The sequence below is a fragment of the Hetaerina americana genome, unplaced genomic scaffold (assembly GCF_022747635.1).
Source record: "Hetaerina americana unplaced genomic scaffold, ioHetAmer1.1.p SCAF_3, whole genome shotgun sequence".
Taxonomy (NCBI): domain Eukaryota; kingdom Metazoa; phylum Arthropoda; class Insecta; order Odonata; family Calopterygidae; genus Hetaerina; species Hetaerina americana.
In genome coordinates, this window is record NW_027286874.1 from 93964398 (window position 1) to 93992344 (window position 27947).

Consider the following 27947-nt stretch of genomic DNA (forward strand, 5'->3'; position numbering starts at 1 on the left):
TAAATTAGGGGTATTGTTTAATGTGTACATATTCGATGACTCCACTAAATATACTAAAATAATTTATAATCGGCCTTAAAGTAACAAGAGAGTGTATTTTTAAGGACTTGAATTTATTAATTTTGACACCCTGCAAGCCGCCACTAGGTGTGTGGCAGGGGGTGAAGATATGTGGGTACAAAAAAATTAAAATCAGGTAAACTATTAGGAGAGGAAATTAAAATTAATATTGATTTTGATTAAGGATTGCCCATTGATATGCTAAAAACTGCGTAATCTAACAACAATTTTTCGTAAAGTTATCAAGAATACAGAATGATTTCTTTTTAGATATGAAAATTCAAATTAAAAGGCCTTTTTTCGAAAGCGGTACAAGGTTGTGACGCAACTTTGACCATATTCGATAGAGATAATGAAATCCTTACAATATCATGATCAACATTATCAATTTATGGATTAGGGCATTTCCTCTTCCCATTAAACATTTTCCAGGCATCTCTTCCGTGGTCACTTTGTTGAACCGGAATTTGTTATCGAAGTGGAGTTCCACGCATCAGTTGCGCACGACTAATCCAATACTCTCGAATTTCTGTTGTAAATTAGTTCTTATCTTATACCTTCATTTATGGTTTCGATAAACCTTGTGCACCCTTGTAAACTTTTCAAATGTTTATCTCGATCACCTGTATACTTCTTTCCCTTGCCTTTTTTATTATCTATTTTAACTTTTAGAGAATAAAATAGGAGCTGCCTTTGCTTTATACAATTTGAACGTAGTTTCCATCCATACTCTATTATTTCTATTCGTATGTCATCTGGCATTTCATTTAACTTGTTGTAAACACTTTTTTAATATTGTTACTAATATTCTTTCGCAAAAAAATGAAACGACTAATTTCTTTTATCACTTTTTTGTGAATAATAAATTTTGTCTTTCTGGTTCTGCTGCAGAAACGGCAATTAGAATCGGTTTTGATTACGATATAATCATATTTTTCTTGGAAAACCTTCTCCAGCTTAAATACAAATTATCATATAAGGGTATCTTTAATGTTTTGGATAATTAGCAGATTGTGTGTAAATATAAGAATACTTAAGTATACATCTTTTTTGCCTTAAATCTGTCATTAATTTCATAAAAATGGAGCTTCCTTAAGCTATTCTAATGTATATATTAAAATATTTTGGTGACAGGGAACGCCCTTGTATAACTTTAAGGTTGGTAATTATTTTTTCTGATATTGTAAAATGATTCTTTACTACTTTCCTTGTATTATCATCGATGTTTCAATTTCTTTTCATTAAATTAAGCTGAAATTCTGAATGTATTCCCTTCTTCGAAGTCACTAACACGACATTTTTCTGTCTATTCGGTGAAATCTATTTCAAAGTAAATAAATGTTTTCTTTAATTTTTGTTAAATTTACGATGTTTTCCAACTACTAATGACGCTATAAATATTTTACCTACAAAATGCCCTTTCTAGTATTATTTTTTCTGTCAATATGTTCTCAAAAACAACTTAAAAGCGTATTTTGATGAATATTGAACGTTGTTATCTTATATTCAATCCACTATCTTTTTAAATATATCCAATATCACCAGGGCTTTTTAGAATATATATGGAGGAAGTCTGAGTGAAAAATAGTAGGAGATGAAGTAAAGAATTAAAGTAGGTCGAGAAATTGTTAAGCCAATTGGATTTGCAGATGAGCAAGCTTTAATGAGCCAGTTAATCAAGGAGTTGTAGTCATTTCTAATTGCATCAAAACTTAATTAATGACAAACTAATTAAATAGAAAGGCTATGAACACTAATTAAAGAAGGAAGAGTGTAGGTACATCACTTATTTGGGCATTAATATAGATGAAAATGAAAATAGTAGCATACGTGTTTGGAGAACTGCATTAGCTAATGAAGCCGTTACTTCATTACTTTTAGCGACTTGATGAGCATTATAAAATACATTTATGAAGAAGACAATCATTAAAACTTAGAACAGGACCGAAATACCATATCATCCGTAACCTTGTTATTCAGAAAAAGAAAACGTAAATCAATGGGGTTTGATGTGAATTAAGAAGGTTGAAAAAAATCTCTTCAAAATGACTTGGGCACGTTCAACAACAGTAGCGGTATAGAAATTAAAAGAGTAGGCTATTAAAAAGTGATTAACTTTAAATTTTCAGACAAATATTTAGAAAGGTAGAGAAATTAAGTTGGCGGAAAAAAAGACAAGAAACTTAGTAGTTTGTGTTCTTCTTTGCACTAGAAATGGTAGGGGAAGAGAGATAGTTGTTTGAAAGGCAAAAGAGTTTATTCAGAGGAAATGGGATGCTGAAGATTGTTAAAAAAGGAATAATGTTGGATGAGCAAAGTAGAGGGAGGATATGTGTTGAAACTTTAGACAGTAAGAAGAGAGGCTAAAAGTATATGACGCTGTATAATGAATTGTAGTTATGACATCAGATACTACATACTAGGAATTATGTTCAACAGTACCTAGTAAATTAAGGGTAAACCAACCTCTAATAGTTAAAGTAATGATAATAGCATTGAATCGCTCATAACCAGATATCCCTTCCTAGAAATAGATGATTTAATAACTGCTTAGAGCATTATGGAAAATGAGAAATGCAGACTTTATTGCGACAGAATATATGCTGATACAAATTTAATGAGAAATAGATCCGGATGCTTTATATGTCAAATATACTGGCGTGTGTGTGTGTATATATATATATATATATATATATATATATATATATATATATATATAACACAAATTTAGATTAGACTATAGAGACACAAAGAAAGGACACTCACAATATGTTATTTGACGTTTCGACAGCTCGGCTGTCGTCTTCAGAAATTTCGATTTCACAGGGTCATTTTTGGCTCAAATTACTATTGTTTCGTATTAATGAATGAAAATTCAAATGTTTCGAGTAATCTTTGAAATTTGATATTTTTAAGCGAAATTTTTCGATTTGATTACCTTTTTTCTATTGCGCTTCAAAGTTTTTTGCATGCCCTATTGATGGCGCGTTTCATGTTTCAACCCTTGAGCGTCATCAAGTGATCCATTCACATGCGTTGAAAAGTAATAAAAATTTATTGCGCATGCCGATTATTTGTTTTCTCTTATTTTTCATTTCTATCAATCATATTAAATTATATTCTGTTATTATTATCCAAAACCATCATTAAACCATTTCACGACATCGTGTCAAAGAGTCTTCGTTTTTTAACCGCTGTAATTATTGTGTAGAAATTGGAAATTATTCTGTAAAACCGAAATTGCTTGGACCCCATATGATTTATGAGAAATCTTGAAAACAATCGAGCTTATCAATAACCCGAATACAGCTCGCTTTATTGTTTGCAACCACAGACGTATCGATTGCTGTTGTGGAAAACAATTTGGACGGCTGATGGAGTGGTAGAATCGCTTTGAAAGCCATCGCGCCCTGTTTAGTGTTATTTCTCGTGCTGAAACTATCCAGGTCTCTCTGTCATAGAATTTCCTGGTGCTACTGAAAATTGTGATGGTTTATTTATTGTCATGAATGCTCCTAAAGGTCTACTCTATTTATATTTGAAATTTGTGCATTTTCCCAGATAACCTACTTTGATTATGTTTTGAACAATTTTTTAAGCAGCACTATATTATAATAATCCATTTTAAGGATTTAAAATCATGATGCTGTTCCTCTAAAAATAACTACGCCTTCCTAATATCGTATTAGGAGTAATAGGATTTTTTAATGAGGGCCATCAAATTGTGAGCACACAATGACATGACTCCTTAGTTGGGGGTTACATTCAAATCTTCAATCTTTTAGCTAACAGGAGCAAGTGGTGCCGACAAATTTGAGGGCAGGGTTGATCATCAATCTATTTCGGGAAAAAATCCCCTGAATATCATCTGAAATTATTTCAACAATGACACAGTTTTACTAATTGGGCCAAACTTTAAATAGTTCTTACTAAATTTTCTTGGTATTCAATCTCCTTAGATTTATGTGACTATGAAAAATAGTCCTAGGGGTCAATTTATCAAAGGTCACATGTTTATGTATCCAAACTATGGGGCACCGATAACCATTATTTGAAGTTGATATATCTACTGATTTAATTTGCATAAAATATTGCCGTCACGTATCAGGAGACTTCAAGCGCATATTTCTCGTGTAGATTTATATCACCGTTCAGCGCGGACCCAAGCTCTCAGAGGAAGTGGATCGGTCGAGAGGAAAGGCAGGAATGGAAGAAGGAAGAAGGAAAAGGTGCATGGCGAGAAGAGGTCACGGAGTAGAACGATATTACAGATATTTTTCTCCACTTCCAGCTGCTGTGAAGCTAAATCGTAACTCCCTCTCCATCTGCCAAATGCTGCCCGTTTGTATTGCTGCCGACAGCACCGGTAAAACTCGCGTGCGCCGTCACAGTGGCGCTTTCCCGTGCAATTAATTTCCGCTCCAACGGCGTCAGTCAATGTCGAGTGCAGCTATGGGTGACCAAAATATGGTCGTGCGCTGCGGTGGGTCTCTTTACATCGTTGAAGATTCGACGGCGAAAAATAATATCATGAATGATACTGACAGCAATCGCCAATTTTTGCTACTAAAAATGTACTTTTCGTGCACATTTTTTATACCGTCATAGGTTGGTGGATTACCCTATTTTGAGTTAACTGAGCGTTAGAAGAAGAATGGCTAGGAGCTTTAGAAGACCAGCCATCATGGAAATATTCGATTTCACGGAGGAACATAAAAAACAAATACGTTTTTTTATCGAATTGCTGTTGTAATTTTATGTTTAATAGATTCTACGATACTTTGATGTTCACCTACTGTGTATAGGCAAAGGGATTGCTTGAATCCATTTTTTCGAGTACATATCCTAAACATTCTCACCTACCGATCTAATATGGCATTTCAATTATTTCATTGTCGTTACCTCTAAACTGGTGTTTATATTTTGCAATTAGTTTAGGCTTTGATATGGATGTGGAAATGAATTTAAAGAGTAAAATGAACGGTTGGAAATACAAACAAAGAGGGACTAGGTATGGACTAGGGGAAAAGGAAGATTATTGGTGGAACATCAAAGGAGGAAGGAAAATGAAAATAGGGCGTTTTGACTAGAGCAAGGAATGCTGAAGATTGTGATTGGGAATTGAAGCATTAGAAAATCAAAGTATGGGTAGGAATATATACTAGTCATGCTCCATGGAATAAAGGGAGGAAGAAAATATGCGAAATTGAAGGGTTTATCGTCATGCAAGGTGTTGTAATCTGTCGTTTGAGGTGAAATATTGGCATGGAGAGATGGTTGATAATTCCTCTATTTATCAAAACTGAACATAAACAGTAGACCAATACTTACAATACCAAGTTTCAATTTAAAACTTTCCTTAGACTGACATTTATTTCTGTTGACATTTTGCGTTTAAATTACAGAAATTTGCATTAATACAAGTGAGCTTGAATGGTATCATTTTTAATTGATAAATTAAATATTTCTGATTGACAAATTAAAAAATCCCATTTCTGATGCAGCCCACACCAATAGAAATAACATTATTTTTATTGTTATTACCTGGATATTTTCCCAGAACTCGTTTCGATGAAATAATTTCCTCATAATTATAAATCAAACATCAAACGCAATGTTACAAAATTAAAAAGGCATAGTTCATATACATGTTCTCTTATAATGTGCTATTTTTTCGAAATTTAGTACAAAGGCCACTTCATCTGGGAATGTTAGCGCTGGGTAGTTTAATATGAATGACGAATAATAATGCATTGGATGAAGTATCTATTAGATTCCATACTTTGGGGAATAAAGATCAAGTCATGAGGATCAGTGTGAGAAATCAGTGAGCAAAATCTCAATCGTAAATTAAGTTATTGGGGTTGTACATAATGTACTCTCAATTTATGGATTCTAGATAGGATTAAGAAAAGTTAAAATACGTGGGATGGATTATCCAATGAGAAAGAAATTAAATGTTTGAAAGAATTAAATGTAGATATTTGCACAAAAAATAAGACTTAAAGCGGCGATAAGAATGGAGAGTCGTAGAGAATAAATAATAATAAAGAGTTGTAGAGAATGTAAACTTAATTAGCAATGATGGTGCTGCACTGTACGCGTAAGTACTTAAAAATCTGAAGTCAGGCAGGTTCATTTACGTTAGATAATGACTGATTTCCATATTTTATTCGTCAGTATTCATGAATAACATTTTTGATAGGATATTCTTGAAAATAACAAGCCTAAAATTTAATTTTTTCACGGAAAACAATAATAATGTGAAGATTATGGTGCAAAATTTATCCTCTAATAAGTTTTCTCTACCATGCGAAAATAAAAGAGACTTCCTTATTCCATAAACCAAAAAAAATAATACGACAAGGAACGCGGCAAAGGGAAAAAAAAAACCTTTTGAAAAGAGAAAGGCGGCAAGGACGAGTTGCCTACCCAACACTCAAAGAGGAAAATTGTACCTTTGCGGACAGTTATTTAAGGCATAGAAACGGAATCACCGAGTGTGACGGAGGGGGAGGAGCTCCGGAAGGCTGATTGTATCATCGGTAGGCCAATGAAAGTTAAAGGAACCTGACCATGAGAAAGGGAAAGGGCGAATGGTTCAAAAAGGGAGACGAAGCAGAGTCAGAAGAAATATTGCAAGCTCGAATGAAGGAGGATGGTGATAAAACGGCAATGGGGACAGAACATACCGCGAGGATAATCGATCACGTCTGTGATAAAGAGGTTCTCAACTGAATCCTAAGGGACAACGAAAGACCAACAGCGTAGAGCACGTAAAAGATGGGCAAAATAAATAAAGGAACCTGTCGGCGCAAGTTGGAAGAGGCAAGCCATGGTTTGCCAATGCCTTGGAATGAGCTTTGTCCGGTTCAGGCTGAAAGGGGGTTGTGAAGACATACGACAGCATAGTCGAAAGTTGAATCGCATGCCCTTGAAACGCATTGATTATTTCCCTGTAGGCAGATGAAATAATATACAACGATAAAGAAAGATATTGAACAGATGGAAAGAATAAGGAACTAAGAGTCTTTTTTGACGAAAATTGTGCTAAATGCCGTATACATTCAAAAGATTTTTCATACTTGAAATCAGGACCCAATGAATGATAGCGTTCCGAAATATTAGTGGAATCTATAATTTTGGTCCCGTTTTTATATCCTCTGCTCAATACAGTGGATCGTGTTCTCCAAAGGAAACTAAACCAGAAAAGCTTACACCTACATAACCTACTTTGGGTGTTGTGAGTTTAAAGGTGGAACTTGAAGGGTCGAGGATGTGGTTGAGCTAAAAAGAGTTTGCTATATTATAGTAGTAATAGGTTAGTATTATGCTATTATATGTGTATTAGCACTATACATTCCTGTGAATCTCAGTACATCGATAAATTTATTGCTAAGATATGAATAATAATAAGTATGATAAGAAATGTCAGTAAAGTAAGGGTAATTATTGCCAGTTGGGTCGTCTAGGTAAATGGGAAAATCTACCACTGGCCCAATGAATATTTTTTCCATGTCCTTGTGGCTGTTACTCAATTTTCTCATGGAACCAAGTGGTCTGAAATCTTTAATCTTCATAACTCTTTTAATTTCATTAGTTAAACAAAATTTTACAAAGGTACCACCGATAAAATACACAACCCGGGTTTCAATGGGTAAGCATCATTTTCTCGTGCGGTATCGTAGAACCTGGAAACAAGTTCCTAAGATGCATCATTGTTAGATTGGAGGGGGAGGCTAGGGAGTAAGAGGAAAATAGGTAAAAAAAGCAGGAGGGGATGAAGGGAGCTTGGTAGCTGGATTTTTTTCGATGCATTTGGAAGAATAGGGAAATATACAGGAAGATATTCGCTAGATAAATACTTCAAGATCACGGCTAATTTTTAAAATTCCTAAAAGTTTGATCTCACAATGGCTAATTGAGAAGAGGGACTAGGTATGGACTAGGGGAATGGCTAATTAAATAATTTAATTTTAAAATAACTTCAGTGGTCATAGGATAAAAAAATGATTAAATGTTTGTCGAAGTTACTTTAGGTGGATTATTATCATGTTGTTTTCAATTTCCCTACAAGCCAAATTTTTGCGCACCATGTTATACAAGGTGCTTGTTAAATATTGTTAGCCGTATCAAATCACGGCCTCTCCATCCGGATTAAAATCCATTGGCTTCTCGATTGGCTTTTTTAAAGGAGTTCAATAGAGAAGTACGAATAATAAAAAAGGTAGCTATACACACGGTCATCCACCCAGTTTGATTAATAAATTGACCGTCAAAAACAAAATAAAAACAAATTAAAATAATTAATTTATTCCGATAAAAATAGTACCAAGCAAAAGGAATTTTAGTGTTACATTCGTTATTTGGACCAGGTTATCAGTAATATCTGTAGAAATTCTCAAAGGATGAGTTCCGTTTTTAAAAATACCAATCACTTTTAGAAGCATGTTTTTAACACGTAAAGGATACATGGACCACACGAAGAAAAGTGATCGGCCTTACGGCCGATAAGCATGCTTGTAAACATCGTGAAGGTGAGTAATTAGGACATTATCGTTGAAATTTTAACACTGATACAAAAAGACTCATCGGTTCTATTAATAATAACTGAAATGATTAGATATTAAATTTTATTATTGTGTGCAATTTTTTTCCAGTGATGCTTTTGCAAAAAAAATTTAAAACGTTAAATTAAAATTAAAGTCGCTAATTTTTAGCACAAAGTTACGAAAGAACTTCTTTTATTAGCTCATCTTTCTTCTACTTAGAGATTCAGTGGAAAACATCTGATTATAGGACAATGTGGTCAACATAGTAGTTCCTTCATACTAATCTGATAGCATGATCTTAAAAATGATTATTTAGGTATAATCGGTGATAAAAGTACAATTTAAAGGAAAACGTTACCTAACCATAAGAGAAAGTAAAAAATGAAATATTTTCCTCCTCTAATTCTTTAAATTTATTATTAATACCATGAAGAAAAACGATCAAGTGGATGGTATCACCTTCCCCAAGGTAATACGCCTTTATGCACATTGCCTACCATTAGAGATTCTCACGTAGTTACAAGAATTACCGTCATTGCGTTTACAAATTTAAAACATTTCCAAAATCATTTAACCCTGCCAATATACTTATCTTTGATAATTAATAACCATCATGCGTCTACAGCTTATTTGACATTACATATGTTTTCGACGTTGACGGGTCACAGTTAAAATTCTATATTTCCTCATGGCCATGAAAATATTACCTACTTCGGGTGATTTGCGTTACGAAGCCTAACGGCCGATGAGGTTTCCGCTAAATTTTGGCTTCGATTAACGATATTCGATCCATAATCGGGGGATCCATGACACCACAGATAATACCGTGAAGAGGGAAAGTGGAAAAGTATCCTAGGAAGAATACGGTAACACGCGGATGGTTAGAAAAAAGAGGAGTAGAAAGTGAAGAACATGGAAAAATGAAAGGATTGGCGAGATTCAAGCATTAGATTGGTGGTAGGGATGGTTAGGACGGGAGGAGGAACAAGTGAAGCGAGAGGCCACGGGAGGGCGTACACGGTGACTGGGGGGCGAAAGAGGGAGAGTGGAGTTTGCGGGGGATGCTGGGAGAGAGGGTGGGTAATGTGCCGGCCATCATCGCCGGTGCAATCTCGAGAGGGAAGAGAGAGGACGGTGGACGCCGAGTTGAGGCGGAAGGGGAGAGTGATTGTCCGATAGAGCACACCCGCGGATTCTCCAGAAATGACGACTCCACACAGGCCAGTGGATGGCACACACTTCCCGATTAAATTTACCCCAATTCAAAACTCGATTAAGTGCCAATTTGGTGGAGAAAACTAAAGCTAGGGAATTGTTTTCGAGCCTATTGCACGAGAATCTTTTATCCGAATATCGATCCCGATCCGATCAACCGTAATAATTGGAGGCAGCACAGGTCCCTCGGATAATTAAAAAAAATACGAATGGTGGAAATCAAATGGTTTTATTTCCCGCCTGTTTTCACAGGTCGCACGAGGAAGATGGAAGGGAAACAGAATAGGTGAATGTACTTAAACTGTAAAATTGATGATGAAAATGAAAATTCCTTCCGAAAATTGATTAGCCGGATAGGTGGGAACGCAGTCTATGCTAAGCACGCATGGCTTCCGGGAAGTTTAACTTCACAAACTTCAGTACAAGCCCAATTTGCACGTCATGACTCCTCCCTCACGAGCATGTTTATTCATCCGCATGCGGTGTTAATCTTGTTACAAGCGGCCTAGAGGTTTTGCTGAAGTAACTATTTAAGTACGACAGGCTGGAGCCACATCTTAGTTATACGGACGCATGCTGCCACTATAAAGGGGTAGGGATCATAACACACTGATGCTAGGACGTGTAAGATGTGTAAACACTCATGAAACACTGATTGCGGAGTAAATCATTCTGCTGCAGGATTGATTATGAAAACTGTATCAGAAATTACCCTTTCAATTAACAGACAGAGAATGTGCATTGAGGCAGACGGAAACTTAATAAAGACCGAATTGCTGAGCGAAAAATGAACAGGATAGTAAAAACAGATATTGAAATAGTCGCCATCAATAACTAGAAGATGAATTTCCATGCCAATGGGATGAAGCGGTGCCGATAGAAGTTTCAAAACATTATTTGCAAGTATTTAAGCTTTTTTTTGCGTTGAGTTACTTTGCAGTAATATTGATAATTTAGCCTCTGGATGAAACGTAAAGAGACATAAGTTACTAAATTAACAATAGACATTGCTATTTGCACCTTTTATGTGGAAAAAAGATATCGAACGAAACAATAATTTTCATTAAACAAAAACACAATTTGAACTTTTCCATGTTATGTACAAATATTTGCACTCTCAAATACGAAAAATATGTTAAACTGGTATAATAAAAAAATTGAATTTCACTTCAGTAAAATACTGCCGATTACGACAGTGCAACCGTCCAATAATATATGTGCAAAACTTGGAATGACATTCTAAGGTTACCATTTGAAGATGGTGAACTTTATTGGTGTATGTTTTCTGACGGCCGTAATACCGCAAGTAGTACCATAAATCTCCTCGAAATTGGCATACTATATCTCGTGTTAAAGCCATATCAATGGGGTCGTTTCGTACCCATCAGACGGCTTCGTGCAAAACCCTCTTCGGCATTCGGTACTCGCCAGGAACTACTATCGAGGCGGTTTAGACGGGTACGACTTTCAGTTCAATTTTCGCCCGGAGTAAGGATGGCTTGGTGGGACCTTCGGAACTGAATGACATTCTCCTCGATATCTCGAGGTACAAAATCTAGGAATTTGAATGCGGAGGTTCTGTATATCATTACTTCCATTTAACCTCCATTTCTAAGTTTTGTTTAAATATTATTTACCTTCCAGAAAAATTATCGTAATATTTGGAAAAGAAAATTGAAAAAAATACGGTCAAGTTAACAAAATCTCTGTTTTTCTTCTCACAATTTCGTAATTTTATGCTTTTTAAGCATGAAATGCATTCATGTACGTGACATGACTAGACACAGAGAACAGCTCAATGGCTGAATATACCGTATAATAATTATAAATTATGTTGGCTGTCGAGATAGATAAGGTCACTGAGCATTACACGGTACATGTTAAGATGCTTTTAGTGTAAATATAAGGCCCTGTATTAATAATTTGAAATTTTTCAATAATCTGAAAATGTATTTTTAGAATTCAGTTGCATTATTTAATCAGACAATTCTTCATAGTGTTCATGTGACATGCTCAATAACGTTTCTCTGTAAATTTATGTTTTACGTAACAAAAGATTAATAATATTCTACTGTAAAAGAGAAAAACTATGCAACCTTTCCAAATATTTAATAATAATCTGTACTATTTACATGATGAGTACGATTATACCCTTTAAATTAAGCGTTATAAAGAATTCACAAAAGTAATTCACAGCAATACTTGTAGTTTAATTCCTATTAAACTCATATAATGAATATATTAAATCGACCACTCTGTTAGAAAATAACCTTAGAGAACTTTTTGCCGAGTAGTAATTTGTTCAATGTAAATGAATGAAGGCAGAAAGTATATGCATTGGAAGAATGGATTATCGTAATGCAGGTTTTACAGTAATTATATAGAGCTATGTAAATTGGGGCTGTAATTATAGCAGAGATTAATTGGATCTTGCACCCATGGAACCGGTAAAATAAGTGTGTGGAATTACAAAGTCAATTATTTCATTACATTTCAATATGTTATGCAAATTCCACAAAGTTACGCCTGAGACAACGAAAATAAACTTAATTGTGATTTTAATGCAACAATTTCAGAGCGTAAAAATCATTCGCCTTGACTGGGACTCGAACCCAGATCCCTCAATATCCGGTCGAGTGCTTTAGCCACTTAAGCTACCGAGGCGTCCTCTTAAACTCTGAAATTTTGGGGCTTTTAAAGGAACTAGATGTTATGACGAAATACGCCATACGTGTTTAAAGTTGGCTTTTAACCTCGTGGACAGTGGCGCCTCGCGCACGACTACGAATGCTTGTGACATTGTATGTACGGTATTTCGTCATAACATCTAGTTCCTTTAAAAGCCCCAAAATTTCAGAGTTTAAGAGGACGCCTCGGTAGCTTAAGTGGCTAAAGCACTCGACCGGATATTGAGGGATCTGGGTTCGAGTCCCAGTCAAGGCGAATGATTTTTACGCTCTGAAATTGTTGCATTAAAATGCACATTAGCGGATGACTCCGTTAAAAGTTACTGTTGCGGCATCTCCCGCAGTTTCTTTGGAATTTTTTAATTGTGATTATTTTAATCTCCGAGTAAATGACTTCCGGATGAAAATTAACGAAAATTGTAAGAAAGGAGGAATAGTGTGATCAAAAAGATCTGTTCCAATTTTAGGGATTTTAATATAGTTCACTCGATGGAAAAACAGCTGCAATTTGCTTGGAATTTTCCCACAATATGATAAATTAGGATATATCTAAAAACATTCCTGACAGGATATTTAATTTTTTTAATTTTTTGCGATACATTGAATATTTTTCTGCGCTATTTAACCAGTTTGCCTACCAACAAATTTCCACCGGCGGCACGCAGTATGAAAATCATCCCACAATTTCAGAGAAACAAACCTCTCTGCTTAATGTGTCTGGTAATTTTGATCCCAATATTCATCAATTACTACACAATGGCATTGTCTCCGGCCACCTTGTTAGCGGGAGGCGAGGGAGAGAGAGAGGGTGTCGGACAAGGCCGAGTCCCGGCTTGCACCGCTCACGCAGGCGGTTCAATGTAGTATTAGCCTCAGGGGGCGTATGAGTGATCACTCGGAGGGAAAATATGCCGGAGACCAATCGATGACGCATGGACTCCCTCCGTGCTTCCGGCGTGGGAGGATCGCCACCGAGTCTCCAAAGTTGCCGTACAAATCAAATGCAAATTGTCCAGTGCCCGTGATATTTCCAACGAAAATGCCACCGTTCCTCGCCGCTTCACTCCCCCCCCCCTCCCGGCCGTTTGCAGTACCTCCTACGTCATGCGTAAACCGTGGATGCGTGTGAATAAGGATGAAAGCATTATGAGCCTCGGCTTTTGAGGTGTGAGGGGAAGGGAATGAAGGAGCTAAAGGGGGGTATGTGGAGGAACTCTAACTCGGGCGTCCATGAATTTGGGTAAATGCCAGCGTTGCCTCCCGACAATGCGATAGCGGCACGCGGAGCGGATGAGTTGACGATCCATAAGGCCATATTTTCGCCCCAACACATTCATTAAACGCTAGTTACACCTATCATAGCATCTTTGATTCATGCCGCGCAACAGCCCGGCACATTCTAAATTGCATCCCATGGCCCTTGGGGTCCGTTAATGAAACCATAGTAGTTCACATAAATCGTGTCACATTATAAACACTCTGACTTAAGCTATTAGTCGTAGAACTGATACAGTTTTAAATTAGTGATGAAAAATGTTGTTTTTTCGTCGTGGCACTTGTATCAATTGGAGGTATAATGTCATCCATAACTGATCTAACATCTATGACGCGCGATATTTTCCTTATCTAATAAATATATTTGACAAAATATTTCACCCACATCTAAGGTATGTGGATTATAGGGTCGTCGGGAAGAGTTTCACAGCTTTATGGTCGTACCATCGATTAGATTCTTAATTTCTCCTGTCGTATTTTAACCTTTGATCTCCCTCCATAACGTATTTAATGACCGTATGCACGTCTTATTCATAAGTATATTGACGTAAGCGCATCACGGCGGTTTCACGCAACAAAGATGGTAATAAATAAGGTTGGATATGTTTTGAATCATAATTAATCTCTTACCATTCTTTATCTTAAAAGGTATCATTATAGATTAAAGTATATACACCTCTCGGAATAACAGCGAGCAAGGTTCTCACCGTATACTTCTTTAATAAATGCAATGCTATCAATGTAAGTAAAAATCTATTAATTGATATATTCATGAATTAATATAGAAAAATTCTCCAAAAAAGTTCATTGATGAACTATGAGTAAGTAAAAAGTAAAGAAATTCTGAATGACTTGGTTACTATTTTATAATTTCGAAGATTAATTTCCTAAGAGAATAAATGAAGCAATAGAATTGCGAAAAATGAATAAATCCGTGAAATAAATCATCTCCACGCAGAATGAAATCGTACCCACTTGAGATATAGCAGAAAGTTAGATTAAAATTCGCTTCGTGAAATATACGGAGACTATTGACCACCCGAGAATTCTCCGCTACTCACCAAGAGTTAAAGAGAAGAAGAGTCGACCCAATTCAATGCAGCGTAGGTTATTTGAAATGAAGGGGCATGGAAAATAGTTGACCCCGGCAGTGAACAAGAGCATAAAAATCGTTTGTCTACGGAAATGATTCCGGAATGACACCAAATAAAAGTTTTAACAGTTCCGACGGTTCATACACATAATTTCCCATTGAACTTGAATGAATTCATATTCATTCGCGCAGAGAAATCGACAAAAGATATTTTGGGTGAGATATTTGACAATTTATCTTGAGAAAATTTATCTGATTAGCCTGTGGTTAAGAAAGTGAAAATTAAGTCAATACAAATATTAAACGTTATGAAGAAGAATTATGCGAATCGACAATAATTTGCTTGAGCATGTGCATGGATTACTTACAATCTCTCAATAATTGATTATCCTACAATCACCCATGGTGATAAATTAATCGTAAGATAAATGTTTTCAATAACTCACGAAAATTCAAATGTAAGAACAGTACTCTAATGAAGAAATCAAATTATGTAGCAGAAAAAAAATGAGGGGTGGGGGGAGAACGGTGACATAAAAAATAATGACCTTCCTGTGGATTTGGAGAAAATTTTTCCATAGGGCACTTGGAGTAGGCGGCGGGGGGACGCTAAGCTTTACCGGTCTCAGTACTCTCCAAGCTGTGGAAGTGTAAACATCTGCGCGCCGTCCGTGTCACGAAAAAAATGGAATTGACGATCGAGCAACTTTAAACGATTACTAAGTTTGGTGCTAAACTGAAAAAAATCTCTTGAGGAGAATAAAAAAATGATTTATGAGGTTTACGGGGACTCTCCCTTGTCCTACTGATAAGTTTCGAGGTGTTTAAAGGACGCACAGAAGAGATCCAATCAGACGTGATGAAAACCTTGCGAGAGGTCCCCAAAGACGCCTTCCAGGGCGCGTACCGGTCATCGCAGAGTCGCTGGAAATAATGTGTAGAGGCCCGAGGACAGTACTTTGAAGAATTTTAAGTGTTTGTGCAAATCTGTTCAATAAACTGCTTTAAAAAAATAATCGCATTACTTTCGGAACGCACCCTGTATTTTACATTTATGAAAGAAAGCTACATTTTTCTAGGATTTTTAAAATTAAATAGGGTATTGCATAACATATCATCGTAGAGGAAAACATTTCGCTGAATAGGTGTCATTTTTAAATAGTGAACATTGTCAAAAAACATTGATAAAAATACTTTTTTTTAGATGCGGAGATTAGGTACACATTTTCAAAACAAACAAAAGTAGTTCAGTACACATTACAAAACAATTGTGCTACAAAAATTCTTTGCATGGTAACTGCATAATAATTTCGTTGAATATTTGGATTTCTTTGGATAGTCTTGAAATAATGAGTATAGGGATATTTGTTCATAAAAAAATGCTTAAAATAAGATCCTCAAATATCCCTATTTTTTTGCGCAAAATTTCTAAAACATACTCTTGGGATACATGTATTTTTTAACTCTGACTAAATGTTTAACATAATTTAATTTAATTTTTTTAATAATTTACTTTGAACTACAATGAAGCACCAATATTTATAACGCTATACATTTTTTTATTACATAAACAATGAATATTGACCATTAAAAAACCCAAAATATGCTGAATATGGCAATTATGGATTTTAAAACTCAACAATATTTATTTCGCGTCTTTAGGAATTAAGTTCCACCTGTTCGATATTGTGTCTTTCAGATGGAAAAGTCCTGCGAAGATGCCTATCGAAAGATTATGCTAGGTAGAATTACTTTCATCCAGAAAAAAGCCCGACCTAATCTGGAGCGAAACACTTGCGAGGGAAATAACAAAGAAACACAGATGCGTGTCTTTTCTGCCAATACACTTTCCGGCTTATGCTTCTCGTTCTTTCCTTCGACGGCAACCACTCACTTTAGCCGATTACCTCCCAAACGATACATTCGATTCACATGAATGATAAAGATCATATTAAGAAAGGCTGAAGGCCAAAGTACACAGAATCGCATCGGTTTGATGCCAAGAGTTTCCGTGTGCCCTCTGTCGGCTGGTGCGTCAAGCTGTGCCCCTTTAATTCTAAGGTAACTAATGCCCATAGTTCCATTCCCTCTCTTCTCCCACTACTTCGACTCATTTGGAGCTGCCCAATTACTTATCAAGCTCGAAGGACTCAAATAATGTTAACGGTCCTGTCCTTTAAAAATAATTAATCAACCAACGAAATGAAACAGTCAATAATACACTGCTTAATTCTACAATAGTTCAGAAAAATTATAATATTGTATGCAATTTTTTTCTTTTCGTCAAAAATGTTAACCCTAAGGTAAGCCGGCAAAACAAATCTTGGTTTCGGCCTTTTGCAATCACCCGCTTGGATTTAGCTAACGATGAGATACCGGCCGTTAAAATAGGTGGCGCCATTATAGAGGATCATTTGAATTTCGTGGACCAGAGGAAAAAGATTTAAAAAATCTTCCAATACTAGCGCGTATGCATGTATAAACACGATGGATCATGATGAGTTCATTTATAATATAAACTCCAAGTATCATAAAAGCTTGTTTAAAACCATATTTCTCAAAAACCATAAACCAAGAGTCGTAAGGAACCTTTCATTCACAATTATTGTGAAAACACCATCCTTTTTTAAAATAAGTGCATGCAAATATTTTATAACTCAATGTTAGCTTCTATTTCAACATGTTGTGTCTAATAAAATAGACAGAATTTAGAAATTAGCGCTGATTTAAACAAGCTTGAATCGAGATTGGTCTCTAACGTTTGGTGAGAGCGGCGTATTCTTTCACTCAAACGTTTTCTAGGGTTATTGTGAGCTCCATCGCAGCTGACTCCGGCCGCTGGAGAACAAGAGATACACCGAACCACAGAATGAAAGACATGGAGGATTCAGACCTCGAAACCTCCCTCAGCATCGAAGAACCGCTGCGATCGTCCACTTCAAAGCGACCGAATTTCCGAAAGCATGCTTAGCGTGGACACGGAGAGGTAGTGGTTTTTCGGACGATGGCAAAAAGAGAATTCATGTCGCGCAGACTCCGAAATTAGTAAAAAAAAGAGAATCCACGTCAAAACCTTCTCGGTAGCCATGACACGAAGATCCATCCCCATGGGTTAATTATAAAGAGATCCGGGCGATCGGGGAGCACTGCGACACTTGGAAGGGCTTACCTTTGGATGCGGCATATCTGGCCTCGATCTGCGCCTGCAGGATGCTTATCCCGGGCACCACGATGGCCGGGAGTGTCCGCGAGCGGAGGAGGGGCGGTGGGTGGGTCCTGCCCTTCTTGCCCCCGCCCCCCGCCCGGAGGCCTCCCTCCTGGCGCCGGGCGGCCTCCTCCTCCGGCTCCCCGCCCACCAACACCACGCACCCGGCGGTGGCGCCCTGATTGCCGCCTCCGGCCCTGCAGATTGATCCAAATTATACTACTCATATTTCATGCGTGGTTGACTTACGTGCGAATGCGTAAGCGTTAAAGTACTTTTCCCGTTGAACGGGGCTCGTCAATCAAGTGTCGCGCGAGTGTGCGCGTGGGGCAGGCTGGGAAACCCTCCCTGAGAGCTTGAGAACGAAATAGGGGTGATGGTGCGTTCTCAATTACTGGGCTTAAATGTTCAGTAATAGTATTACTCCCATAAATTGCGCGACAGCTTTAAGGTAGTTTTAATTTTCATATTCCTTTATATCTTTCCCCTGTGAAAATAGACTGAATACACCTCAAATAAATCAGTCAAAATTCAGCTTAAAAGCTTTGTAGAAGATTTTGTAAATTCGAAATATAATGTACTTTGACTACATCAATAGTAAATATCGACCAACAAAGAAAATCACACTTCTCTGAAAAATATATTGGTAGTTAATGTTTAATTATCTTTAATTATTAGATCATAACAATGCTTTAATTTAAACAACCAATTATTTCATTTTAAAAAATTCTTTTTTCCAAAGAAGTATTAGCATTTTGTCACATAGTAATAACAAATTACTTAAATTAATCGTGGAAGATACCCACGATTTACAAATACTGGCCTTGAAAATGCATTAATGAGATGTTAAGCTAAATATATTTCTTCTTAGTCTTTAGAACAAAGGATTTAACGTAACCATATATGAGGATATATGGTGCAGAGTATACTTAAAAATGATGCCTTTGACGGAAAACAGATATCATATTGAAAGATGGTCAAGGATATATAACATAGCAGCTGCAACATTAATCAATCCGTATGTTGGTTTAGTAGTTGAGGGTAGAGCTGACATGATAGTAAGGTTACTGGACGGCCATTTTACGTCGTTGCAAGTGAAATTAACACGGAGTCGGGTGGCCAATAATTGCAAGTGCCGTATTTGGCTTCCCAGGAAGACCTTGCAGCCGAAAAACCACACTGCCTGAGTGAAACTGAGTGTGCGCATGGGCATCACTCAAAGTTGAACCTGAGTACCGGTAAGTAAGTCCAGCGCTCTACCCACTTGTCCACCATCATCTCCTAGGTTTACTAAATAAAAGGAAATCCTGTTTCAAAATAACATAATAAGTTGCTCTCAACCTATATACATATATATATATATATACATATATATATACATATATATATGTATATATATATATATTTCTATATATATATATATACATATATTTATATACACACACATATATATACACATATAAATATATAATATATATTTATACATACATATATTTATGTATACACACATATATATACATTAAAATAAATAAATATATATATATATATATATATATATATATATATATATATATATATATATATATATATATACATATGTGTATATATATATATATAAATTTATAATTATGCGTGCGTGTGTGTGCTTGTGATCTGCTCGATTCCGCCTTCCCCACCTCTCCTGTGTTCGTCCTTCATATATGTTCGTATCCCTTTTCCTTATTTCCAAGTGAATGAATGTTTGTTCGCCAAATGTATCGCATATATATATATATATATATATATATATATATTCTTTCAAATTATTAATAACAGTCATTCCACATTACTTTTATTCCCACATGGTCCCTCCGTTTCATTTAAACGCCCGTCAAACTTTCGAGGCATCTTCAAGTCGACAAAACCATCTGCGAGTACCGTCTCTTCCCCGCCCCTGCCCGCGACATGCAACCACCCACGCTGCAAATCCTGCCATCTTCTAAAACCCTCAACCTACCTTACTACCATCTCCCAAACTGACGCCACCTGCACCTCAAAAAATTATATATCGCCAATCCTGTAACTTCTGACCTGCCTTCTTCGTGGGTGAATGCACGACCACCCTTTCCCTCCACATGAATAACCACCGCTACTCCACCAAATCACCCACCTTCCTTAATTATCCCATCCCTACTCACACTGGTTTCCCACAATCTTTTGATGACTGCTTCTCTGTTTCGGTAATTGAAACACTTCCGAAATCTGCAAGTATCATAGAGGTCAGGACCCGCGAGATAGTGCATATCTGGGTTTCCCAGTCTTTTAATCCCCCGGGCTGAATGTAGCCCACTGAGTGCATCCAATAGTTGCCTACATATCCCTTTTCACCCCCTTGTTCATTTCCTATTGGTCCCTTACCTCTCCTTCCCTCAACCCTCCCCCGCACATGTCCTCTCCTCTCTCCCCGAGAACATCATTCTGACGACGAGGGTCGTGCCGTAGAAATGTCAAAGCTACATATGTGAGTGTCCTTTCTTTGTGTTTCTATGTTTTAAAAATCTACATGTTCAAAAAAATATATTTGTGCGTCACCGAAGAGCGTTCCATTTCGAAGATATTTTGATACCCCCCCTCACACACATATATACAGCGGCGGGGACGAGAGACAACGAGGGGTTGTCATAGTATTACATTAAGAGGTAGGAAGAAGCGTAGTCAACATAGAGCAGGTAACGGATAGATTATTACTAGTAGAGATAAAAGCAGAACCGACAAACTTGGTTATTATTCAGTTATACATGCCACCGAGCAACCATAAGGAAGAAGAGTTCGATAGGATATACGATCAGTTAGAGGACATAATCGCGTGTGTTCCTGCAGGGAAACATTTGATAGTGATGGGAAATTGGAATGCGACGGTAGGCAAAGGAAGAGATGGTGATAATGTCGGGGACTACGGTTTAGGCACGAGGAATGACCGTGGGGAGAAAGCAGTTGAGTTCTACAGGAGACAGGGGTTGGTCATCACCAACACTTGGTTTGGACGCCACAAAAGACGCAGGTATACATGGAAAATGCCGGGTGACTCAGAAAGGTATCAGCTAGATTATTTCCTGGTTAGACATAGGTTTAGGAACAGCGTGATAAATTCGCACAGCTTCCCGGGAGCAGATGCGGACTCTGACCACAATTTAGTTGTTATGAAATGTAGAGTCCGTCTCAAAAAGATAAGGCAGGGTAGGCGAGTTAGGAAATGGAATGTAGAAACATTAAATGGTTTGAAAAGGAAGGGGTACAAACAGGTGGTAGAGGAAATCATGGAGGATGGTAAAGAGCTAAGTACTATCGAAGAAAAATGGGAAAGAATCAAGAAAGAGTTATCGAATACCGAGAAAGACACTATGGGAACCGTTAATGCGAAAAGGACTAGGAAACCATGGATCTCGGATGAGATGATTACAAAGATGGATGAGCGGAGAAAATGGAAGAATGTTAATACAGAGTTAGGCAAAATGAAGTACAAAGAATTAAATAACAAATTGAGGCGGGCAACAAATAAAGCAACAGAAGCATGGTGGAAGACGCAGTGCAAGGATATGGAAAGCTGCAGAGGAAGGGTGAAATCGGTGCGCTGTACAGCAAAGTTAAATCTTTATCGGGAAGTAAGAAAGGAAGATCTGTGCTAACAGTTAGATATTAGGTGGGTAAGATAATAGTTGACAAAGGAAAGATCCAAGAGAGATGGAAGGAATATATGGAAGCACTGTATAGTAAAGAACTTAGACCAACAAAGTGGGGCATAGAGAAGGAACATGACGTAGAGGAATATAGCTTAGGTCCAGGCATATTCGACGATGAGGTAAAAATGACACTAAGGGAGATAAAACCAAAAAAGGCCGTGAGGGGGGAATAACATTCCTGCGGAACTACTGAAATGTTTAGGAAAATGTGGGAGGAAGAGGCTTTATGGGCTGATTCGTGGTAATTATGAGGAGGGAATCTGGCCGGAAGACTTTGTGAGAGCAGTTTAGGTTCCTATTCCGAAAAAGGTAAAGGCTACATCATGTGAGGACTACAGGACAATAAGTTTGATATCCCACGCAGCTAAAGTTGTTCTCAGGTTCATAAACAAAAGGATAGAGAGTAGGGCAAATGATTACATAGGGGATGATCAGTTTAGGTTTAGGAAGGGCAGATGTACGCGTGATGCCATTGCAGTAATGAGATTATAAATCGAGAGGAATATAGGATACAACAAGGACGTATTTGCCTGTTTCGTAGATTTCGAAAAAGCGTTTGATAGAGTGAATTGGGAAAACTAATGAGTGTATTGCAGAAAATAGGAATAGATTGGAGGGAAAGAAGGCTAATCCGCAACCTGTACATGTCTCAGACTGCTCAGGTGCGAGTGGGGAACGGGGAGTCCGTTTGGGCAGTGTTAGGAAGAGGTTTGCGGCAGGGTTGCCCATTATCATCGTTGCTGTTCAACCTGTATGGAGAGGAAATGATTAAACAGGCATGGGAAGAACTGGAAGTAGGAATGAAAGTGGGCGGGGAATTCATAAAATCAGTTAGGTTTGCTGATGACCAAGCTTTAGTTTGTCAGTCACTCAAGGGGTTGCAAGCATTGCTGAGTGAATTGGAAATCCAGTGTGACAGGTATGGGATGAGAATCAATATTAATAAAACAAAGGTTATACGATTCTCTAGAAAGAAAAAGGCTAAGCTAAAAATTAAAATAGGAGGGCAAAAACTAGAGCAGGTTGAACAGTTTACGTATCTCATAAGTGTTTTGGACAGACACGGTCAAAGTAGTGGGGACGTAAGGAGAAGAATTGCGCTAGGCAAAGAGGCTTTCACAAGGAGGAGGGAGTTGATGACAGGGACGTTGAGTAAGGATGTTAAGGAAAGACTCGTGAAAACTTTGATATGGAGCGTAGCTATGTACGGCGCGGAAACGTGGTCATTGAAGCAGGAGGATAGACGTAGATTGGAGGCTTTTGAAATGTGGTTGTGGAGAAGAATGGAGAATGTGAAATGGGCAGAGTAGAAAACAAATGAGAAAGTACTTGGTGTGGTGGGCGAGGACTGGAGTTTGTTGGGAGTTTGGCAATTAGATTATCTTACACCATCATGTTCAACTTATGACATTCTGAATTGAATATGTTTCTTAAGAAAACTTGCTAGCACTTTAAATTATTACTGTGTTTGTGTTTACTGTTTGATTTTTTAGGCTTTTACTAGCCATATGCTAATTCCATCTTCTACCTGCCAGGGGTACAGGTAATCTACATTTACCAAAGCTGTTTAAATACATTCTAATATATACTGGCAATCATACCCAATTGACGTTCTACAAAACATAGTTGATTAATTATTAATTTAAAAAAAATTAAATATAAGTTAGTAGGACACCAAGCATTATCAGTTTTGAATACCCATTATGGCTTAGTAAATGGAAAACTGTAAGACCACAACTATTCCATTTTTTCCGACAATCATTCTTTGACCAAAGGTGCAAGCTAAGCACTGCATAAAGGGCATTATTGGCATTTAAATATTTTAAATATTATCAACATCTTTGCCAATTTGATGTCACAGAATTTTAGAACTAAAGAAAAAATGTACCAATATATAGTATGATAAGACTAAAAATGGTCATATACTGTCAGAAATGACATTAATAATTTATTTTGAAGGGAACCCCCCTCTTGATTTCCACCAATAAAAGCAGCAGTGAAAGTTACTGGTGGAGGCAGATATGTGTGGATTTAATTGATCACAGAATATGGGACATTATGAAAAAGTGGATATAATGATGTTAGGTTTGAACGCTAAGGAGTGGAGGGAAGGAGGCAAGAAGAGTTGACATAGACCTGCTCTTAGGAAACATCTTTTCATCAAAATTTCATTTTGTCCCATTTAAAAATTGAAATAAGCTACAGCTAATACAGTTAAACCTTGAATCTATGTCAACTGGAAATCGATTAATATGAAATGTAGGAGATTATCTAAAACATTTCATGTTAATTGATACTTGTGCTGAACAAATATTTTTTTTTTGCTTCCTCGAAATGCATAGGTAGGATTGTATTTTATCTTCACAAATTTATTTTTACAACATAAAACAATTATTCATTGAACCAGTGACCCAACTTCATGTATTCACAATATGATATAAATGAATTAAAATGTTCATTAAACATTTTATATGGACATAATTGCTATTAAATATTTCATTGCCGTTTCAAATTTCTGCTCATAAAACATACTTTTTCTTCACAGCATTGATAATTATATTTTATCTTCAAAGAATTACCCAACAACATAAATCATCTTATACATTCTATCTGTATCTGCCCACATTTTGAAAATTGACATGCACATTTACAGATCTCAGAGTGGCCAGCTATGTTAAAAAAAGAGAATTTCCTAAAACAGATATAATTGTTTATTTGAAAGTAGGATAAAAATTTCAAAAACATTTTTTGGACTATATAATTTATATACATTAATACGAATGATAAACATAAAATTCCAAATCATGAGAAACAGGGAGAGGGGACCCAAATAACAGTGATCGCTATAAGAATTTCTCACCATTCAGCAAAGCTGTTTGCAAAATAATGCAAACTTCTATTAGTGTTGATACATTCACAAGTTCCTTTCCTGTAACTCTATAAGCAATAGTTTACTATATTCCTTCATTGTCTCCCTTATTTTCTGACCTTGCTTGCTTGCTTGCTCTCCACAATCTCTCTCCATTTTGATAATGCAAAGCCATAATTTGAAAGCACAAATGTGAAAAGGGCAGTGTAACAAAAACCATGAAAAATTATTACGGTACCATCAAAATATGAATGCATTGGTACATAATAGGGCAGGATATAAAATGCACATGTTAATTATTATTCCATGAAATTTGATTTAAATGCATATAGTATGTTTGGAGAGGAGGTGAGCGTGGGACCGAGGCGTGGAGGCAATGATGGGATGTGGGGAGAGGGGAGCAGATCTAGTAATCGGGAATGTTTTTCATCGGGGGCGGTTGCAAGCAGGGGGAAGATGAGAAAAATTTTCGGGTAAGGGGGCGCTCAAGGGTTGGTGGATCTCAGAATATTTCTGAGATTGGCAGGTCGTCTGTATGCGAGTGAGGAGCATTGGAGCAGTAGAGATGAGGTAGCTTCATTATCCTGTAAAATAGGAAAAAGGTTTTAAGAAAGGTTTTCAGTTTGTGGGATCCTGGGAATATGTGGTGCAAAGGTTGAGCCCTGCGTCAGATATGGGGTTGTTATTCTGTTGTGTTTAAGGTCGAGTGGAGCTGCGGATTTTATTTTTAGGAGCTTTTCTGGGTTACTCTGTTTGTGAAGTGTGTTGTGTATATTGTGAAGGTACTTGTTAAGGGGAGCTGTGGTATTCCAAATCCGGTGGCCGCGGATATAGAGAGAATTGGGAATTGAGTATTTGGTGTGAGTAGGGTTACACCAGAAGTGTTGGTATTGCTGATCGTTAATGGGTTTGATATGTGCTGAGGCATTGAATTTGTTGCTGTGAAGTGAGTTGTTTGCCTTAAGAAAGGTGATGGTAGTCTCTGAAATGGATGAAGTGAATTAAATGGTAAAATATGAATTTCAGACCGATTAGAAATTGTTGAGAGACTCAGAGCCACATGTCCAATGAATAAACATATCGTCTATGTAGCGCAACCAGGAAAGAGGTTGGTGGAGTTTCTGTGAAAAGGAAGTCTCTTCATGGTGGTTCACGAAGAGATTGGCGTATGATGGCGCCATCCCCGTTCCCATCGCTGTGCCTTTTTGGAACAGTTTTGGAACAAAAATAATTTTTTTTGTGAGGACAGAAGTGGCTAGATTGAGGAATGATTCGTTCGAAGGTCGCTGAGGTGAGGGGTGTAGTGAGAGATAATGTCGGAGAGAAGATAATCCTTTCGCATGGGGAAAAGAGGCATAGATGGAAGAAACGTCGATGGTGACCATACGTAGGTTGGAGGTGGGGGATTAAAGACAGAAATCCGCAGGAAGGTCTCGCCCGATAAAAACCTTAATAACCTGGTAAAATTACGAAGTTATAATTATAATCAAATTAATTCTACTACCTAATGGGGAACCTTTAATTAGTTTCAAAAATACAAAATATGAATGGCATTACTTTCGTGATACTTAGAAAAATGCATTACCATTGCTGTAAAAACGCTCGCTGAAAATACAGCAAATGCCCTTTAGTTTCTACAGTAAGCCTTTTAAGAAGTAATGGCTGATTCAATAATTGATGCGACAAGAATAGTTCATATTATGTACGCGGAAACATCACGTCGTGCATAAAATTTTTCAACCTGATATCACAATTTAAATTATTTCAGTGGTGATGACTGAAGTTGTCATAACAAACATAAAGAACATGAGGTAACATTGATAACAAAATTACAATTTCTATTGCTTACATTTCAGCATCATTGTGAAAGATTAGGCTTGTAAGTTTTCCGGACTTAATCAGAAACCACACTGTGAACCAAAGAACCACGATAGATCTCGGTCATCTACCATCATTGCGGTCCCCAAACTCTCTCATCGCAGAATAACAGGAAAAACCTTTGTGGGCGTGAGCGTCTCCCTCGTTTACAAAAGGCCAACGAGGGACTTCCCGAGGGACATACGCTCCGGTGGAATCGGCGAATCGCCCTGAGGTAAATGAATGCCCTCGACGAGCCCGAATATGCCGGGGACACGAAATGGAAAACTAGTGGACCTGACACCCTCATTTCTAAGCGCGTCGTCCGCTTCATCCGGCGTGTGTCTTTCGCCGGGCACAAGGGTAAACCCGGACTTGATTACCTGTCTAATGGTGGGTAAACGGCGATTATTACCGTCGTAGATTGAGAAGGAGGGAAGAAAGGGCTCCCGGGGAAATGAAGAGAGGACGAAGGGGAAGGGAGTGAATGGGGGAGGAGAGGCGAAGAGATTGGACCGGGGAAGAGGACAGAAGGGGAGGGGCCAATCGTCGACCTTTGGCCCCAGTCTCTGTTGTCGTAAGGGGGATCTGCCAGAGGTATTTTAGTCAGTGTAAAAACAAAGCGAAGCCCGCATCGCACCCTAAATTCAAAGGGTTTAATCTCCGATGTTCGGCGGTTCCGTGAGCAGCGTATACAATGCAGTCGCCCAAAAATTAAAATGAACTTTCAAAACGTAAAAGCAACATTCATTTGGTAAAATGTGAAATTCTACGACCAGTTAAAAGGCCGAGGGTCAACTACCCGAGAGATCTGACATTTTTCTATGGTCAGTTGACATTTAAAAATATTTCTGCGCTGAAAATGGCAACAGAGCTGTGAGAATGACCCACAGGAATGAAGAATGATTGTGGCGGAGACGAATTCCTTCTGTTCTGCATTGAATAGAATTCCAATTGAATTTGATTTTAATACATATTGGTTGTTGGAACTGGAACTGAATACTTAAGTTTCAGTTTAACATTGCTGAGTTTAGAACAATAATCGTAGCTATTATGTCAAAATTCATATATTTTAAATGTTTTATCCCATATTTAAAGTGTGATATAAATCAACTTAATACAACTTAGAATTAATAAACTGTATTAATATGAGAAATAACTTTCCTAGCAAATAATTCAAACTTGATGACGTAAAACACTCAGTCACGTCAAATACAAGCTCAATATAGAGTACTATTCACTGTAAATAATAAATTTTCAGGGGTAATATGATGTAAGGCCTTCATGATGAAAGAAGACATTTTGCTTTTCAGTATAGAATTTTTTTATTACGACCTAGTTTTCCTTATAGCGTAACATCTTATGGTAAATTTAAAATTTTTGAACAAACATATACAGGTACACACCCAAACGCT

The 27947-nt window shown here is 37.2% G+C and overlaps 1 long non-coding RNA gene across 1 annotated transcript in view; it reads right to left on the reverse strand.

The window, feature by feature from the left end:
- The window catches only part of LOC139690159 (uncharacterized), an 86779-nt gene extending 68647 nt beyond the window's left edge, over positions 1-18132 (reverse strand). The window contains exon 1 of the long non-coding RNA XR_011701458.1: positions 18052-18132. This is a non-coding gene — a long non-coding RNA (uncharacterized lncRNA). The remainder of the gene's footprint in view (positions 1-18051) is intronic.
- Between the last annotated feature and the right edge of the window lie 9815 nt (positions 18133-27947).